This window comes from Narcine bancroftii, chromosome 3 (genome assembly GCF_036971445.1).
Source record: "Narcine bancroftii isolate sNarBan1 chromosome 3, sNarBan1.hap1, whole genome shotgun sequence".
NCBI lineage: Eukaryota > Metazoa > Chordata > Chondrichthyes > Torpediniformes > Narcinidae > Narcine > Narcine bancroftii.
In genome coordinates, this window is record NC_091471.1 from 173,188,038 (window position 1) to 173,205,674 (window position 17,637).

Sequence of the window (17,637 nt, forward strand, 5' to 3'; positions counted from 1 at the left end):
GAGACTGGAGAGTGGCTACTAAAGGACTCACACCAAGCTGCAGGCTGCTGCAGACTGCGAATGGCCCCTAAAGGACTCGCACCAGTCTGAAGACTGCTGGAGACTGCAGAGTGGCTGGTAAAGGAATCGCACCAGGCTGTAGTCTGCTGGAGACTGAAGAGTGGCTGTTAAAGGAATTGCATAAGGCTGCAGGCTCCTGGTGACTGGAGAGTGGCTGCTAAAGGACTTGGAGCAGGCTGCAGGCTGCTGGAGACTGGATAGTGCCTGGTAAAGTACGCACCAGGGCTGCAGGCTGCTGGAGACTGGAGACTGGCTGCTAATGGACTCGCACCAGGCTGCAGGCTGCAGGCCGCTGGAGAGTCGCTGCTAAAGGACTCGCGCCAGGCTACAGGCTGCTGGAGTCTGGATAGTGGCTGCTAAAGGACTCGCACCAGGCTGCAGGCTGCTGGAGACTGGAGAGTGGCTGCTAATGGACTCGCACCAGGCTGTAAGGTGCTGCAGACTGGAGAGTTGCTGCTAACGGATTCGCACCAGGCTGCAGGCTGCTGGAGACTGGAGAGTGGCTGCTAAAGGACTCGCACCAGGCTGCAAGCTGCTGGAGACTGGAGAGCGGCTGCTAAAGGACTCGCACCAGGCTGCAGGCTGCTGCAGACCGGAAAGTGGCTGCTAAAGGACTCGAACCAGGCTGCAGGCTGCTGGAGACTGGAGAATGTCAGCTAAAGGGCACGAACCAGGCTGCAGGCTGCTGGAGTCTGGATAGTGGCTTCTAAAGAATTTGCACCAGGCTGCAGGCTGCTGGAGACTGGAGAGTGGCTGGTAAAGGACGCACTAGGCTGCAGGCTGCTGGAGACTGGAGAGTGGCTGCTAAATGACTCAGACTAGGCTGCTGGCTGCTGGAGATAGGAGAGTGGCAGCTAAAGGACTCGGACCAGGCTGCAGGCTGCTGGAGACTGGAGAATGGCTGCTAAATGACTCACACCAGGCTGCAAGCTACTGGAGACTGGAGAGTGGATACAAAAGGAAAGGACTCGCTCCAGGCTGCAGACTGCTGGAGACTGGAGAGTGGCTACGAAAGGCCTCACACAATGCTGCAGGCTGCTGGAGTCTGGATAGTGGCTGCTAATGGACTCGCATCAGGCTGCAGGCTGCAGGCCGCTGGAGAGTCGCTGCTAAAGGAGTCACACCAGTCTCCAGTATGGTAGAGATTGGATAGTGGCTGCTAAAAGGCTCGGACCAGGCTACAGGCTGCTGGAGACTGGAGAGTGGCTACTAAAGGACTCACACAAGGCGGCAGGCTGCTCGAGAATGGGGAGTGGCTGCTAAAGGACTCGCAACAGGCTACAGGCTGCTGGAGTCTGGATAGTGGCTGCTAAAGGACTCGCACCAGGCTGCAGGCTGCAGGCCGCTGGAGAGTCGCTGCTAAAGGAGTCACACCAGTCTCCAGTATGGTAGAGATTGGATAGTGGCTTCTAAAAGGCTCGGACCAGGCTGCAGGCTGCTGGAGACTGGAGAGTTCCTACTAAAGGACTCACACAAGGCGGCAGGCTGCTCGAGAATGGGGAGTGGCTGCTAAAGGACTCGCACCAGGCTGCAGGCTGCTGGAGACTGGAGACTCGCTACTAAATGACTTGCACCAGGCTGCAGGCTGCAGGCCGCTGGAGAGTCGCTGCTAAAGGACTCGCAACAGGCTACAGGCTGCTGGAGTCTGGATAGTGGCTGCTAAAGGACTCGCACCAGGCTGCAGGCTGCAGGCCGCTGGAGAGTCGCTGCTAAAGGAGTCACACCAGTCTCCAGTATGGTAGAGATTGGATAGTGGCTGCTAAAAGGCTCGGACCAGGCTGCAGGCTGCTGGAGACTGGAGAGTGGCTACTAAAGGACTCACACACGGCGGCAGGCTGCTCGAGAATGGAGAGTGGCTGCTAAAGGACTCGGACCAAGCTGCAAGCTGCTGAAGACTGGAAAGTGGCTGCTAAAGGACTCGCACCAGGCTGCAGGCTGCTGGAGACTGGAGAGTGGCTGCTAAAGGACTCGGATCAGGTTGCAGGCTGCTGGAGACTGGAGAGTGGCTGCTAAAGGAAACACACCAGGCTGCAAGCTGCTGGACACTGGAGGGTGGCTACTAAAGTCCTCACAACAGGCTGCAGGATGCTGGAGTCTGGATAGTGGCTGCTAAAGGACTCGGACCAGGCTGCAGGCTGCTGGAGACTGGAGAGTTGCTGCTAAAGGACGCAACAGGCTGAAGGCGGCAGGCTGCTGGAGAGTGGCTGCTAAATGACTCAGACTAGGCTGCAGGCTGCTGGAGATAGGAGAGTGGCAGCTAAAGGACTCGGACCAGGCTGCAGGCTGCTGGAGACTGGAGAATGGCTGCTAAATGACTCACACCAGGCTGCAAGCTACTGGAGACTGGAGAGTGGATACAAAAGGAAAGGACTCGCTCCAGGCTGCAGACTGCTGGAGACTGGAGAGTGGCTACGAAAGGCCTCACACAATGCTGCAGGCTGCTGTAGTCTGGATAGTGGCTGCTAATGGACTCGCACCAGGCTGCAGGCTGCAGGCCGCTGGAGAGTCGCTGCTAAAGGACTCGCAACAGGCTACAGGCTGCTGGAGTCTGGATAGTGGCTGCTAAAGGACTCGCACCAGGCTGCATGCTGCAGGCCGCTGGAGAGTCGCTGCTAAAGGAGTCACACCAGTCTCCAGTATGGTAGAGATTGGATAGTGGCTGCTAAAAGGCTCGGACCAGGCTGCAGGCTGCTGGAGACTGGAGAGTGGCTACTAAAGGACTCACACAAGGCGGCAGGCTGCTCGAGAATGGGGAGTGGCTGCTAAAGGACTCGCACCAGGCTACAGGCTGCTGGAGACTGGAGAGTGGCTACTAAAGGACTCACACCAGGCTGCAGGCTGCTGGAGTCTGGATAGTGGCTGCTTAAGGACTCGGACCAGGGTGCTGGCTGCTGGAGACTGGAGAGTGGTTACTAAAGGACTCACACCAGGCTGCAGGCTACTGCAGACTGGGAATGGCTGCTAATGGACTAGCACCAGTCTGAAGACTGCTGGAGACTGCAGAGTGGCTACTAAAGGATTCGCACCAGGCTGTAGGCTGCTGGAGACTGGAGAGTGGCTACTAAAGGACTCACACAAGGCGGCAGGCTGCTAGAGACTGGGGAGTGGCTGCTAAAGGACTCGCACCAGGCTGCAGGCTGCTGGAGACTGGAGACTCGCTGCAAAAGGACTTGCACCAGGCTGCAGGCTGCAGGCCGCTGGAGAGTCGCTGCTAAAGGACTCGCAACAGGCTACAGGCTGCTGGAGTCTGGATGGTGGCTGCTAAAGGACTCGCACCAGCCTGCAGGATGCTGGAGACTGGAGAGTGGCTACTAAAGGACTCACACCAGGCTGCAGGCTGCTGGAGTCTGGATAGTGGCTGCTAAAGGACTCGGACCAGGGTGCTGGCTGCTGGAGACTGGAGAGTGGTTACTAAAGGACTCACACCAGGCTGCGGGCTGCTGCAGACTGGGAATGGCTGCTAAAGGACTCGCACCAGTCTGAAGACTGCTGGAGACTACAGAGTGGCTACTAAAGGAATCGCACCAGGCTATAGGCTGCTGGAGACTGGAGACTCGCTGCTAAAGGAATCGCATAAGGCTGCAGGCTGCAGGCCGCTGGAGAGTCGCGGCTAGAGGACTCGCACCAGGCTACAGGCTGCTGGAGTCTGGATAGTGGCTGCTAAACGACTCGCACCAGTCTGCAGGCTCCTGGAGACTGGAGAGTGTCAGCTAAAGGGCACAAACCAGGCTGCAGGCTGCTGGTGACTGGAGAGTGGCTGGTAAATGACTCGAACCAGGCTGTAAGCTGCTGCAGACTGGAGAGTTGCTGCTAACGGATTCGCACCAGGCTGCAGGCTGCTGGAGACAGGAGAGTGGCTGCTAAATGACTCGAACCAGGCTGTAAGCTGCTTCAGACTGGAGAGTTGCTGCTAACGGATTCGCACCAGGCTGCAGGCTGCTGGAAACTGGAGAGTGGCTGCTAAAGGACTTGGATCAGGCTGCAAGCTGCTGAAGACTGGAAAGTGGCTGCTAAAGGACTCGCACCAGGCTGCAGGCTGCTGGAGACTAGAGAGTGGCTGCTAAAGGACTCGCATCATGCTGCAGGCTGCTGGAGACTGGAGAGTGGCTACTAAAGGACTCACACCAAGCTGCAGGCTGCTGCAGACTGCGAATGGCCCCTAAAGGACTCGCACCAGTCTGAAGACTGCTGGAGACTGCAGAGTGGCTGGTAAAGGAATCGCACCAGGCTGTAGTCTGCTGGAGACTGAAGAGTGGCTGTTAAAGGAATTGCATAAGGCTGCAGGCTCCTGGTGACTGGAGAGTGGCTGCTAAAGGACTTGGAGCAGGCTGCAGGCTGCTGGAGACTGGAGAGTGCCTGGTAAAGGACGCACCAGGGCTGCAGGCTGCTGGAGACTGGAGACTGGCTGCTAATGGACTCGCACCAGGCTGCAGGCTGCAGGCCGCTGGAGAGTCGCTGCTAAAGGACTCGCGCCAGGCTACAGGCTGCTGGAGTCTGGATAGTGGCTGCAAAAGGACTCACACCAGTGTGCAGGCTGCTGGAGACTGGAGAGTGGCTGCTAAATGACTCGAACCAGGCTGCAGGCTGCTGGAGACTGGAGAGTGGCTGCTAAAGGACTCGGATCAGGTTGCAGGCTGCTGGAGACTGGAGAGTGGCTGCTGAAGGACACACACCAGGCTGCAGGATGCTGGACACTGGAGGGTGGCTACTAAAGTCCTCACACCAGGCTGCAGGATGCTGGAGTCTGGATAGTGGCTGCTAAAGGACTCGGACCAGGCTGCAGGCTGCTGGAGACTGGAGAGTTGCTGCTAAAGGACGCACACCAGGCTGCAGGCTACTGCAGACTGGGAATGGCTGCTAATGGACTAGCACCAGTCTGAAGACTGCTGGAGACTGCAGAGTGGCTACTAAAGGAATCGCACCAGGCTGTAGGCTGCTGGAGACTGGAGAGTGGCTACTAAAGGACTCACACAAGGCGGCAGGCTGCTAGAGACTGGGGAGTGGCTGCTAAAGGACTCGCACCAGGCTGCAGGCTGCTGGAGACTGGAGACTCGCTGCTAAAGGACTTGCACCAGGCTGCAGGCTGCAGGCCGCTGGAGAGTCGCTGCTAAAGGACTCACAACAGGCTACAGGCTGCTGGAGACTGGATAGTGGCTGCTAAAGGACTCGCACCAGGCTGCAGGCTGCTGGAGACTGGAGAGTGGCTGCTAATGGACTCGCACCAGTCTGCAGGCTGCTGGAGACTGGAGAGTGTCAGCAAAAGGCCTTAAAGCAGGCTACAGGCTGCTGGTGACTGGAGAATGGCTGCTAAAGGACTCACACCAGGCTGCAGGCTGCTGGAGACTGGAGAGTGGCTGCTAAAGGACTCGGACCAGGCTGCAGCCTGCTGGAGACTGGAGAGTGGCTGCTAAAGGACTTGGACCAGGCTACAAGCTGCTGAAGACTGGAAAGTGGCTGCTAAAGGACTCGCACCAGGCTGCAGGCTGCTGGAAACTGAAGAGTGGCTGCTAAAGGACTTGGACCAGGCTGCAAGCTGCTGAAGACTGGAAAGTGGCTGCTGAAGGACTCGCACCAGGCTGCAGGCTGCTGGAGACTGGAGAGTGGCTTCTAAAGGACTCACACCAAGCTGCAGGCTGCTGGAGACTGGAGAGTGGCTTCTAAAGGACTCACAACAGGCTGCAGGCTGCTGGAGACTGGAGAGTGGCTACTAAAGAACTCACACAAGGCGGCAGGCTGCTCGAGACTGGGGTGTGGCTGATAAAGGACTAGCACCAGGCTGCAGGCTGCTGGAGATTGAAGACTCGCTGCTAAAGGACTCGCACCACGCTGCAGGTTGCAGGCCGCTGTAGTGTCGCTGCTAAAGGACTCGCACCAGGCTACAGGCTGCTGGAGTCTGGATGGTGGCTGCTAAAGGACTCGCACCAGTCTGAAGACTGCTGGAGACTGCAGAGTGGCTACTAAAGGAATCGCACCAGGCTATAGGCTGCTGGAGACTGGAGACTCGCTGCTAAAGGAATCGCATAAGGCTGCAGGCTGCAGGCCGCTGGAGAGTCGCGGCTAGAGGACTCGCACCAGGCTACAGGCTGCTGGAGTCTGGATAGTGGCTGCTAAACGACTCGCACCAGTCTGCAGGCTCCTGGAGACTGGAGAGTGTCAGCTAAAGGGCACAAACCAGGCTGCAGGCTGCTGGTGACTGGAGAGTGGCTGCTAAATGACTCGAACCAGGCTGTAAGCTGCTGCAGACTGGAGAGTTGCTGCTAACGGATTCGCACCAGGCTGCAGGCTGCTGGAGACTGGAGAGTGGCTGCTAAAGGACTCGCACCAGGCTGCAAGCTGCTGGAGACTGGAGAGCGGCTGCTAAAGGACTCGCATCATGCTGCAGGCTGCTGGAGACTGGAGAGTGGCTACTAAAGGACTCACACCAAGCTGCAGGCTGCTGCAGACTGCGAATGGCCCCTAAAGGACTCGCACCAGTCTGAAGACTGCTGGAGACTGCAGAGTGGCTGGTAAAGGAATCGCACCAGGCTGTAGTCTGCTGGAGACTGAAGAGTGGCTGTTAAAGGAATTGCATAAGGCTGCAGGCTCCTGGTGACTGGAGAGTGGCTGCTAAAGGACTTGGAGCAGGCTGCAGGCTGCTGGAGACTGGATAGTGCCTGGTAAAGTACGCACCAGGGCTGCAGGCTGCTGGAGACTGGAGACTGGCTGCTAATGGACTCGCACCAGGCTGCAGGCTGCAGGCCGCTGGAGAGTCGCTGCTAAAGGACTCGCGCCAGGCTACAGGCTGCTGGAGTCTGGATAGTGGCTGCTAAAGGACTCGCACCAGGCTGCAGGCTGCTGGAGACTGGAGAGTGGCTGCTAATGGACTCGCACCAGGCTGTAAGGTGCTGCAGACTGGAGAGTTGCTGCTAACGGATTCGCACCAGGCTGCAGGCTGCTGGAGACTGGAGAGTGGCTGCTAAAGGACTCGCACCAGGCTGCAAGCTGCTGGAGACTGGAGAGCGGCTGCTAAAGGACTCGCACCAGGCTGCAGGCTGCTGCAGACCGGAAAGTGGCTGCTAAAGGACTCGAACCAGGCTGCAGGCTGCTGGAGACTGGAGAATGTCAGCTAAAGGGCACGAACCAGGCTGCAGGCTGCTGGAGTCTGGATAGTGGCTTCTAAAGAATTTGCACCAGGCTGCAGGCTGCTGGAGACTGGAGAGTGGCTGGTAAAGGACGCACTAGGCTGCAGGCTGCTGGAGACTGGAGAGTGGCTGCTAAATGACTCAGACTAGGCTGCAGGCTGCTGGAGATAGGAGAGTGGCAGCTAAAGGACTCGGACCAGGCTGCAGGCTGCTGGAGACTGGAGAATGGCTGCTAAATGACTCACACCAGGCTGCAAGCTACTGGAGACTGGAGAGTGGATACAAAAGGAAAGGACTCGCTCCAGGCTGCAGACTGCTGGAGACTGGAGAGTGGCTACGAAAGGCCTCACACAATGCTGCAGGCTGCTGGAGTCTGGATAGTGGCTGCTAATGGACTCGCATCAGGCTGCAGGCTGCAGGCCGCTGGAGAGTCGCTGCTAAAGGAGTCACACCAGTCTCCAGTATGGTAGAGATTGGATAGTGGCTGCTAAAAGGCTCGGACCAGGCTACAGGCTGCTGGAGACTGGAGAGTGGCTACTAAAGGACTCACACAAGGCGGCAGGCTGCTCGAGAATGGGGAGTGGCTGCTAAAGGACTCGCAACAGGCTACAGGCTGCTGGAGTCTGGATAGTGGCTGCTAAAGGACTCGCACCAGGCTGCAGGCTGCAGGCCGCTGGAGAGTCGCTGCTAAAGGAGTCACACCAGTCTCCAGTATGGTAGAGATTGGATAGTGGCTTCTAAAAGGCTCGGACCAGGCTGCAGGCTGCTGGAGACTGGAGAGTTCCTACTAAAGGACTCACACAAGGCGGCAGGCTGCTCGAGAATGGGGAGTGGCTGCTAAAGGACTCGCACCAGGCTGCAGGCTGCTGGAGACTGGAGACTCGCTACTAAATGACTTGCACCAGGCTGCAGGCTGCAGGCCGCTGGAGAGTCGCTGCTAAAGGACTCGCAACAGGCTACAGGCTGCTGGAGTCTGGATAGTGGCTGCTAAAGGACTCGCACCAGGCTGCAGGCTGCAGGCCGCTGGAGAGTCGCTGCTAAAGGAGTCACACCAGTCTCCAGTATGGTAGAGATTGGATAGTGGCTGCTAAAAGGCTCGGACCAGGCTGCAGGCTGCTGGAGACTGGAGAGTGGCTACTAAAGGACTCACACACGGCGGCAGGCTGCTCGAGAATGGAGAGTGGCTGCTAAAGGACTCGGACCAAGCTGCAAGCTGCTGAAGACTGGAAAGTGGCTGCTAAAGGACTCGCACCAGGCTGCAGGCTGCTGGAGACTGGAGAGTGGCTGCTAAAGGACTCGGATCAGGTTGCAGGCTGCTGGAGACTGGAGAGTGGCTGCTAAAGGAAACACACCAGGCTGCAAGCTGCTGGACACTGGAGGGTGGCTACTAAAGTCCTCACAACAGGCTGCAGGATGCTGGAGTCTGGATAGTGGCTGCTAAAGGACTCGGACCAGGCTGCAGGCTGCTGGAGACTGGAGAGTTGCTGCTAAAGGACGCAACAGGCTGAAGGCGGCAGGCTGCTGGAGAGTGGCTGCTAAATGACTCAGACTAGGCTGCAGGCTGCTGGAGATAGGAGAGTGGCAGCTAAAGGACTCGGACCAGGCTGCAGGCTGCTGGAGACTGGAGAATGGCTGCTAAATGACTCACACCAGGCTGCAAGCTACTGGAGACTGGAGAGTGGATACAAAAGGAAAGGACTCGCTCCAGGCTGCAGACTGCTGGAGACTGGAGAGTGGCTACGAAAGGCCTCACACAATGCTGCAGGCTGCTGTAGTCTGGATAGTGGCTGCTAATGGACTCGCACCAGGCTGCAGGCTGCTGGAAACTGAAGAGTGGCTGCTAAAGGACTTGGACCAGGCTGCAAGCTGCTGAAGACTGGAAAGTGGCTGCTGAAGGACTCGCACCAGGCTGCAGGCTGCTGGAGACTGGAGAGTGGCTTCTAAAGGACTCACACCAAGCTGCAGGCTGCTGGAGACTGGAGAGTGGCTTCTAAAGGACTCACAACAGGCTGCAGGCTGCTGGAGACTGGAGAGTGGCTACTAAAGAACTCACACAAGGCGGCAGGCTGCTCGAGACTGGGGTGTGGCTGATAAAGGACTAGCACCAGGCTGCAGGCTGCTGGAGATTGAAGACTCGCTGCTAAAGGACTCGCACCACGCTGCAGGTTGCAGGCCGCTGTAGTGTCGCTGCTAAAGGACTCGCACCAGGCTACAGGCTGCTGGAGTCTGGATGGTGGCTGCTAAAGGACTCGCACCAGTCTGAAGACTGCTGGAGACTGCAGAGTGGCTACTAAAGGAATCGCACCAGGCTATAGGCTGCTGGAGACTGGAGACTCGCTGCTAAAGGAATCGCATAAGGCTGCAGGCTGCAGGCCGCTGGAGAGTCGCGGCTAGAGGACTCGCACCAGGCTACAGGCTGCTGGAGTCTGGATAGTGGCTGCTAAACGACTCGCACCAGTCTGCAGGCTCCTGGAGACTGGTGAGTGTCAGCTAAAGGGCACAAACCAGGCTGCAGGCTGCTGGTGACTGGAGAGTGGCTGCTAAATGACTCGAACCAGGCTGTAAGCTGCTGCAGACTGGAGAGTTGCTGCTAACGGATTCGCACCAGGCTGCAGGCTGCTGGAGACTGGAGAGTGGCTGCTAAAGGACTCGCACCAGGCTGCAAGCTGCTGGAGACTGGAGAGCGGCTGCTAAAGGACTCGCATCATGCTGCAGGCTGCTGGAGACTGGAGAGTGGCTACTAAAGGACTCACACCAAGCTGCAGGCTGCTGCAGACTGCGAATGGCCCCTAAAGGACTCGCACCAGTCTGAAGACTGCTGGAGACTGCAGAGTGGCTGGTAAAGGAATCGCACCAGGCTGTAGTCTGCTGGAGACTGAAGAGTGGCTGTTAAAGGAATTGCATAAGGCTGCAGGCTCCTGGTGACTGGAGAGTGGCTGCTAAAGGACTTGGAGCAGGCTGCAGGCTGCTGGAGACTGGATAGTGCCTGGTAAAGTACGCACCAGGGCTGCAGGCTGCTGGAGACTGGAGACTGGCTGCTAATGGACTCGCACCAGGCTGCAGGCTGCAGGCCGCTGGAGAGTCGCTGCTAAAGGACTCGCGCCAGGCTACAGGCTGCTGGAGTCTGGATAGTGGCTGCTAAAGGACTCGCACCAGGCTGCAGGCTGCTGGAGACTGGAGAGTGGCTGCTAATGGACTCGCACCAGGCTGTAAGGTGCTGCAGACTGGAGAGTTGCTGCTAACGGATTCGCACCAGGCTGCAGGCTGCTGGAGACTGGAGAGTGGCTGCTAAAGGACTCGCACCAGGCTGCAAGCTGCTGGAGACTGGAGAGCGGCTGCTAAAGGACTCGCACCAGGCTGCAGGCTGCTGCAGACCGGAAAGTGGCTGCTAAAGGACTCGAACCAGGCTGCAGGCTGCTGGAGACTGGAGAATGTCAGCTAAAGGGCACGAACCAGGCTGCAGGCTGCTGGAGTCTGGATAGTGGCTTCTAAAGAATTTGCACCAGGCTGCAGGCTGCTGGAGACTGGAGAGTGGCTGGTAAAGGACGCACTAGGCTGCAGGCTGCTGGAGACTGGAGAGTGGCTGCTAAATGACTCAGACTAGGCTGCTGGCTGCTGGAGATAGGAGAGTGGCAGCTAAAGGACTCGGACCAGGCTGCAGGCTGCTGGAGACTGGAGAATGGCTGCTAAATGACTCACACCAGGCTGCAAGCTACTGGAGACTGGAGAGTGGATACAAAAGGAAAGGACTCGCTCCAGGCTGCAGACTGCTGGAGACTGGAGAGTGGCTACGAAAGGCCTCACACAATGCTGCAGGCTGCTGGAGTCTGGATAGTGGCTGCTAATGGACTCGCATCAGGCTGCAGGCTGCAGGCCGCTGGAGAGTCGCTGCTAAAGGAGTCACACCAGTCTCCAGTATGGTAGAGATTGGATAGTGGCTGCTAAAAGGCTCGGACCAGGCTACAGGCTGCTGGAGACTGGAGAGTGGCTACTAAAGGACTCACACAAGGCGGCAGGCTGCTCGAGAATGGGGAGTGGCTGCTAAAGGACTCGCAACAGGCTACAGGCTGCTGGAGTCTGGATAGTGGCTGCTAAAGGACTCGCACCAGGCTGCAGGCTGCAGGCCGCTGGAGAGTCGCTGCTAAAGGAGTCACACCAGTCTCCAGTATGGTAGAGATTGGATAGTGGCTTCTAAAAGGCTCGGACCAGGCTGCAGGCTGCTGGAGACTGGAGAGTTCCTACTAAAGGACTCACACAAGGCGGCAGGCTGCTCGAGAATGGGGAGTGGCTGCTAAAGGACTCGCACCAGGCTGCAGGCTGCTGGAGACTGGAGACTCGCTACTAAATGACTTGCACCAGGCTGCAGGCTGCAGGCCGCTGGAGAGTCGCTGCTAAAGGACTCGCAACAGGCTACAGGCTGCTGGAGTCTGGATAGTGGCTGCTAAAGGACTCGCACCAGGCTGCAGGCTGCAGGCCGCTGGAGAGTCGCTGCTAAAGGAGTCACACCAGTCTCCAGTATGGTAGAGATTGGATAGTGGCTGCTAAAAGGCTCGGACCAGGCTGCAGGCTGCTGGAGACTGGAGAGTGGCTACTAAAGGACTCACACACGGCGGCAGGCTGCTCGAGAATGGAGAGTGGCTGCTAAAGGACTCGGACCAAGCTGCAAGCTGCTGAAGACTGGAAAGTGGCTGCTAAAGGACTCGCACCAGGCTGCAGGCTGCTGGAGACTGGAGAGTGGCTGCTAAAGGACTCGGATCAGGTTGCAGGCTGCTGGAGACTGGAGAGTGGCTGCTAAAGGAAACACACCAGGCTGCAAGCTGCTGGACACTGGAGGGTGGCTACTAAAGTCCTCACAACAGGCTGCAGGATGCTGGAGTCTGGATAGTGGCTGCTAAAGGACTCGGACCAGGCTGCAGGCTGCTGGAGACTGGAGAGTTGCTGCTAAAGGACGCAACAGGCTGAAGGCGGCAGGCTGCTGGAGAGTGGCTGCTAAATGACTCAGACTAGGCTGCAGGCTGCTGGAGATAGGAGAGTGGCAGCTAAAGGACTCGGACCAGGCTGCAGGCTGCTGGAGACTGGAGAATGGCTGCTAAATGACTCACACCAGGCTGCAAGCTACTGGAGACTGGAGAGTGGATACAAAAGGAAAGGACTCGCTCCAGGCTGCAGACTGCTGGAGACTGGAGAGTGGCTACGAAAGGCCTCACACAATGCTGCAGGCTGCTGTAGTCTGGATAGTGGCTGCTAATGGACTCGCACCAGGCTGCAGGCTGCAGGCCGCTGGAGAGTCGCTGCTAAAGGACTCGCAACAGGCTACAGGCTGCTGGAGTCTGGATAGTGGCTGCTAAAGGACTCGCACCAGGCTGCATGCTGCAGGCCGCTGGAGAGTCGCTGCTAAAGGAGTCACACCAGTCTCCAGTATGGTAGAGATTGGATAGTGGCTGCTAAAAGGCTCGGACCAGGCTGCAGGCTGCTGGAGACTGGAGAGTGGCTACTAAAGGACTCACACAAGGCGGCAGGCTGCTCGAGAATGGGGAGTGGCTGCTAAAGGACTCGCACCAGGCTACAGGCTGCTGGAGACTGGAGAGTGGCTACTAAAGGACTCACACCAGGCTGCAGGCTGCTGGAGTCTGGATAGTGGCTGCTTAAGGACTCGGACCAGGGTGCTGGCTGCTGGAGACTGGAGAGTGGTTACTAAAGGACTCACACCAGGCTGCAGGCTACTGCAGACTGGGAATGGCTGCTAATGGACTAGCACCAGTCTGAAGACTGCTGGAGACTGCAGAGTGGCTACTAAAGGATTCGCACCAGGCTGTAGGCTGCTGGAGACTGGAGAGTGGCTACTAAAGGACTCACACAAGGCGGCAGGCTGCTAGAGACTGGGGAGTGGCTGCTAAAGGACTCGCACCAGGCTGCAGGCTGCTGGAGACTGGAGACTCGCTGCAAAAGGACTTGCACCAGGCTGCAGGCTGCAGGCCGCTGGAGAGTCGCTGCTAAAGGACTCGCAACAGGCTACAGGCTGCTGGAGTCTGGATGGTGGCTGCTAAAGGACTCGCACCAGCCTGCAGGATGCTGGAGACTGGAGAGTGGCTACTAAAGGACTCACACCAGGCTGCAGGCTGCTGGAGTCTGGATAGTGGCTGCTAAAGGACTCGGACCAGGGTGCTGGCTGCTGGAGACTGGAGAGTGGTTACTAAAGGACTCACACCAGGCTGCGGGCTGCTGCAGACTGGGAATGGCTGCTAAAGGACTCGCACCAGTCTGAAGACTGCTGGAGACTACAGAGTGGCTACTAAAGGAATCGCACCAGGCTATAGGCTGCTGGAGACTGGAGACTCGCTGCTAAAGGAATCGCATAAGGCTGCAGGCTGCAGGCCGCTGGAGAGTCGCGGCTAGAGGACTCGCACCAGGCTACAGGCTGCTGGAGTCTGGATAGTGGCTGCTAAACGACTCGCACCAGTCTGCAGGCTCCTGGAGACTGGAGAGTGTCAGCTAAAGGGCACAAACCAGGCTGCAGGCTGCTGGTGACTGGAGAGTGGCTGCTAAATGACTCGAACCAGGCTGTAAGCTGCTGCAGACTGGAGAGTTGCTGCTAACGGATTCGCACCAGGCTGCAGGCTGCTGGAGACTGGAGAGTGGCTGCTAAAGGACTCGCACCAGGCTGCAAGCTGCTGGAGACTGGAGAGCGGCTGCTAAAGGACTCGCACCAGGCTGCAGGCTGCTGCAGACCGGAAAGTGGCTGCTAAAGGACTCGAACCAGGCTGCAGGCTGCTGGAGACTGGAGAGTGGCTGCTAATGGACTCGCACCGGTCTGCAGGCTGCTGGAGACTGGAGATTGTCAGCTAAAGGGCACGAACCAGGCTGCAGGCTGCTGGAGACTGGAGAGTGGCTGCTAAATGACTCGAACAAGGCTGTAAGGTGCTGCAGACTGGAGAGTTGCTGCTAACGGATTCGCACCAGGCTGCAGGCTGCTGGAGACTGGAGAGTGGCTGCTAAAGGACTCGCACCAGGCTGCAAGCTGCTGGAGACTGGAGAGCGGCTGCTAAAGGACTCGCACCAGGCTGCAGGCTGCTGCAGACCGGCAAGTGGCTGCTAAAGGACTCGAACCAGGCTGCAGGCTGCTGGAGACTGGAGAATGTCAGCTAAAGACCACGAACAAGGCTGCAGGCTGCTGGAGTCTGGATAGTGGCTTCTAAAGAATTTGCACCAGGCTGCAGGCTGCTGGAGACTGGAGAGTGGCTGGTAAAGGACGCACCAGGCTGCAGGCTGCTGGAGACTGGACAGTGGCTACTAAAGGACACCAAGCTGCACGGTGCTGGAGACTGGAGAGTGGCTGCTAAAGGACTCGCACCAGGCTGCAGGCTGCTGGAGACTGGAGAGTGGCTGCTAAATGACTCGAACCAGGCTGTAAGCTGCTGCAGACTGGAGAGTGGCTGCTAACGGATTCGCACCAGGCTGCAGGCTGCTGGAAACTGGAGAGTGGCTGCTAAAGGACTTGGACCAGGCTGCAAGCTGATGAAGACTGGAAAGTGGCTGCTAAAGGACTCTCACCAGGCTGCAGGCTGCTGGAGACTGGAGAGTGGCTGCTAAAGGACTCGCACCAGGCTGCAGGCTGCTGCAGACCGGCAAGTGGCTGCTAAAGGACTCGAACCAGGCTGCAGGCTGCTGGAGACTGGAGAATGTCAGCTAAAGGGCACGAACCAGGCTGCAGGCTGCTGGAGACTGGAGAGTGGCTGCTAAATGACTCGAACCAGGCTGTAAGGTGCTGCAGACTGGAGAGTTGCTGCTAACGGATTCGCACCAGGCTGCAGGCTGCTGGAGACTGGAGAGTGGCTGCTAAAGGACTCGCACCAGGCTGCAAGCTGCTGGAGACTGGAGAGCGGCTGCTAAAGGACTCGCACCAGGCTGCAGGCTGCTGCAGACCGGCAAGTGGCTGCTAAAGGACCCGAACCAGGCTGCAGGCTGCTGGAGACTGGAGAATGTCAGCTAAAGACCACGAACAAGGCTGCAGGCTGCTGGAGTCTGGATAGTGGCTTCTAAAGAATTTGCACCAGGCTGCAGGCTGCTGGAGACTGGAGAGTGGCTGGTAAAGGACGCACCAGGCTGCAGGCTGCTGGAGACTGGACAGTGGCTACTAAAGGACACCAAGCTGCACGGTGCTGGAGACTGGAGAGTGGCTGCTAAAGGACTCGCACCAGGCTGCAGGCTGCTGGAGACTGGAGAGTGGCTGCTAAATGACTCGAACCAGGCTGTAAGCTGCTGCAGACTGGAGAGTGGCTGCTAACGGATTCGCACCAGGCTGCAGGCTGCTGGAAACTGGAGAGTGGCTGCTAAAGGACTTGGACCAGGCTGCAAGCTGATGAAGACTGGAAAGTGGCTGCTAAAGGACTCTCACCAGGCTGCAGGCTGCTGGAGACTGGAGAGTGGCTGCTAAAGGACTCGCACCAGGCTGCAGGCTGCTGGAGACTGGAGAGTGGCTGCTAAAGGACTCGGACCAAGCTGCAAGCTACTGAAGACTGGAAAGTGGCTGCTAAAGGACTCGCACCAGGCTGCAGGCTGCTGGAGACTGGAGAGTGGCTGCTAAAGGACTCGGATCAGGTTGCAGGCTGCTGGAGACTGGAGAGTGGCTGCTAAAGGACACACACCAGGCTGCAAGCTGCTGGACACTGGAGGGTGGCTACTAAAGTCCTCACACCAGGCTGCAGGATGCTGGAGTCTGGATAGTGGCTGCTAAAGGACTCGGACCAGGCTGCAGGCTGCTGGAGACTGGAGAGTTGCTGCTAAAGGACGCAACAGGCTGCAGGCGGCAGGCTGCTGGAGAGTGGCTGCTAAATGACTCAGACTAGGCTGCAGGCTGCTGGAGATAGGAGAGTGGCAGCTAAAGGACTCGGACCAGGCTGCAGGCTGCTGGAGACTGGAGAATGGCTGCTAAATGACTCACACCAGGCTGCAAGCTACTGGAGACTGGAGAGTGGATACAAAAGGAAAGGACTCGCTCCAGGCTGCAGACTGCTGGAGACTGGAGAGTGGCTACGAAAGGCCTCACACAATGCTGCAGGCTGCTGGAGTCTGGATAGTGGCTGCTAATGGACTCGCATCAGGCTGCAGGCTGCAGGCCGCTGGAGAGTCGCTGCTAAAGGAGTCACACCAGTCTCCAGTATGGTAGAGATTGGATAGTGGCTGCTAAAAGGCTCGGACCAGGCTGCAGGCTGCTGGAGACTGGAGAGTGGCTACTAAAGGACTCACACAAGGCGGCAGGCTGCTCGAGAATGGGGAGTGGCTGCTAAAGGACTCGCACCAGGCTGCAGGCTGCTGGAGACTGGAGACTCGCTACTAAAGGACTTGCACCAGGCTGCAGGCTGCAGGCCGCTGGAGAGTCGCTGCTAAAGGACTCGCAACAGGCTACAGGCTGCTGGAGTCTGGATAGTGGCTGCTAAAGGACTCGCACCAGGCTGCAGGCTGCAGGCCGCTGGAGAGTCGCTGCTAAAGGAGTCACACCAGTCTCCAGTATGGTAGAGATTGGATAGTGGCTTCTAAAAGGCTCGGACCAGGCTGCAGGCTGCTGGAGACTGGAGAGTGGCTACTAAAGGACTCACACAAGGCGGCAGGCTGCTCGAGAATGGAGAGTGGCTGCTAAAGGACTCGGACCAAGCTGCAAGCTGCTGAAGACAGGAAAGTGGCTGCTAAAGGACTCGCACCAGGCTGCAGGCTGCTGGAGACTGGAGAGTGGCTGCTAAAGGACTCGGATCAGGTTGCAGGCTGCTGGAGACTGGAGAGTGGCTGCTAAAGGAAACACACCAGGCTGCAAGCTGCTGGACACTGGAGGGTGGCTACTAAAGTCCTCACAACAGGCTGCAGGATGCTGGAGTCTGGATAGTGGCTGCTAAAGGACTCGGACCAGGCTGCAGGCTGCTGGAGACTGGAGAGTTGCTGCTAAAGGACGCAACAGGCTGAAGGCGGCAGGCTGCTGGAGAGTGGCTGCTAAATGACTCAGACTAGGCTGCAGGCTGCTGGAGATAGGAGAGTGGCAGCTAAAGGACTCGGACCAGGCTGCAGGCTGCTGGAGACTGGAGAATGGCTGCTAAATGACTCACACCAGGCTGCAAGCTACTGGAGACTGGAGAGTGGATACAAAAGGAAAGGACTCGCTCCAGGCTGCAGACTGCTGGAGACTGGAGAGTGGCTACGAAAGGCCTCACACAATGCTGCAGGCTGCTGTAGACTGGATAGTGGCTGCTAATGGACTCGCATCAGGCTGCAGGCTGCAGGCCGCTGGAGAGTCGCTGCTAAAGGAGTCACACCAGTCTCCAGTATGGTAGAGATTGGATAGTGGCTGCTAAAAGGCTCGGACCAGGCTGCAGGCTGCTGGAGACTGGAGAGTGGCTACTAAAGGACTCACACAAGGCGGCAGGCTGCTCGAGAATGGGGAGTGGCTGCTAAAGGACTCGCACCAGGC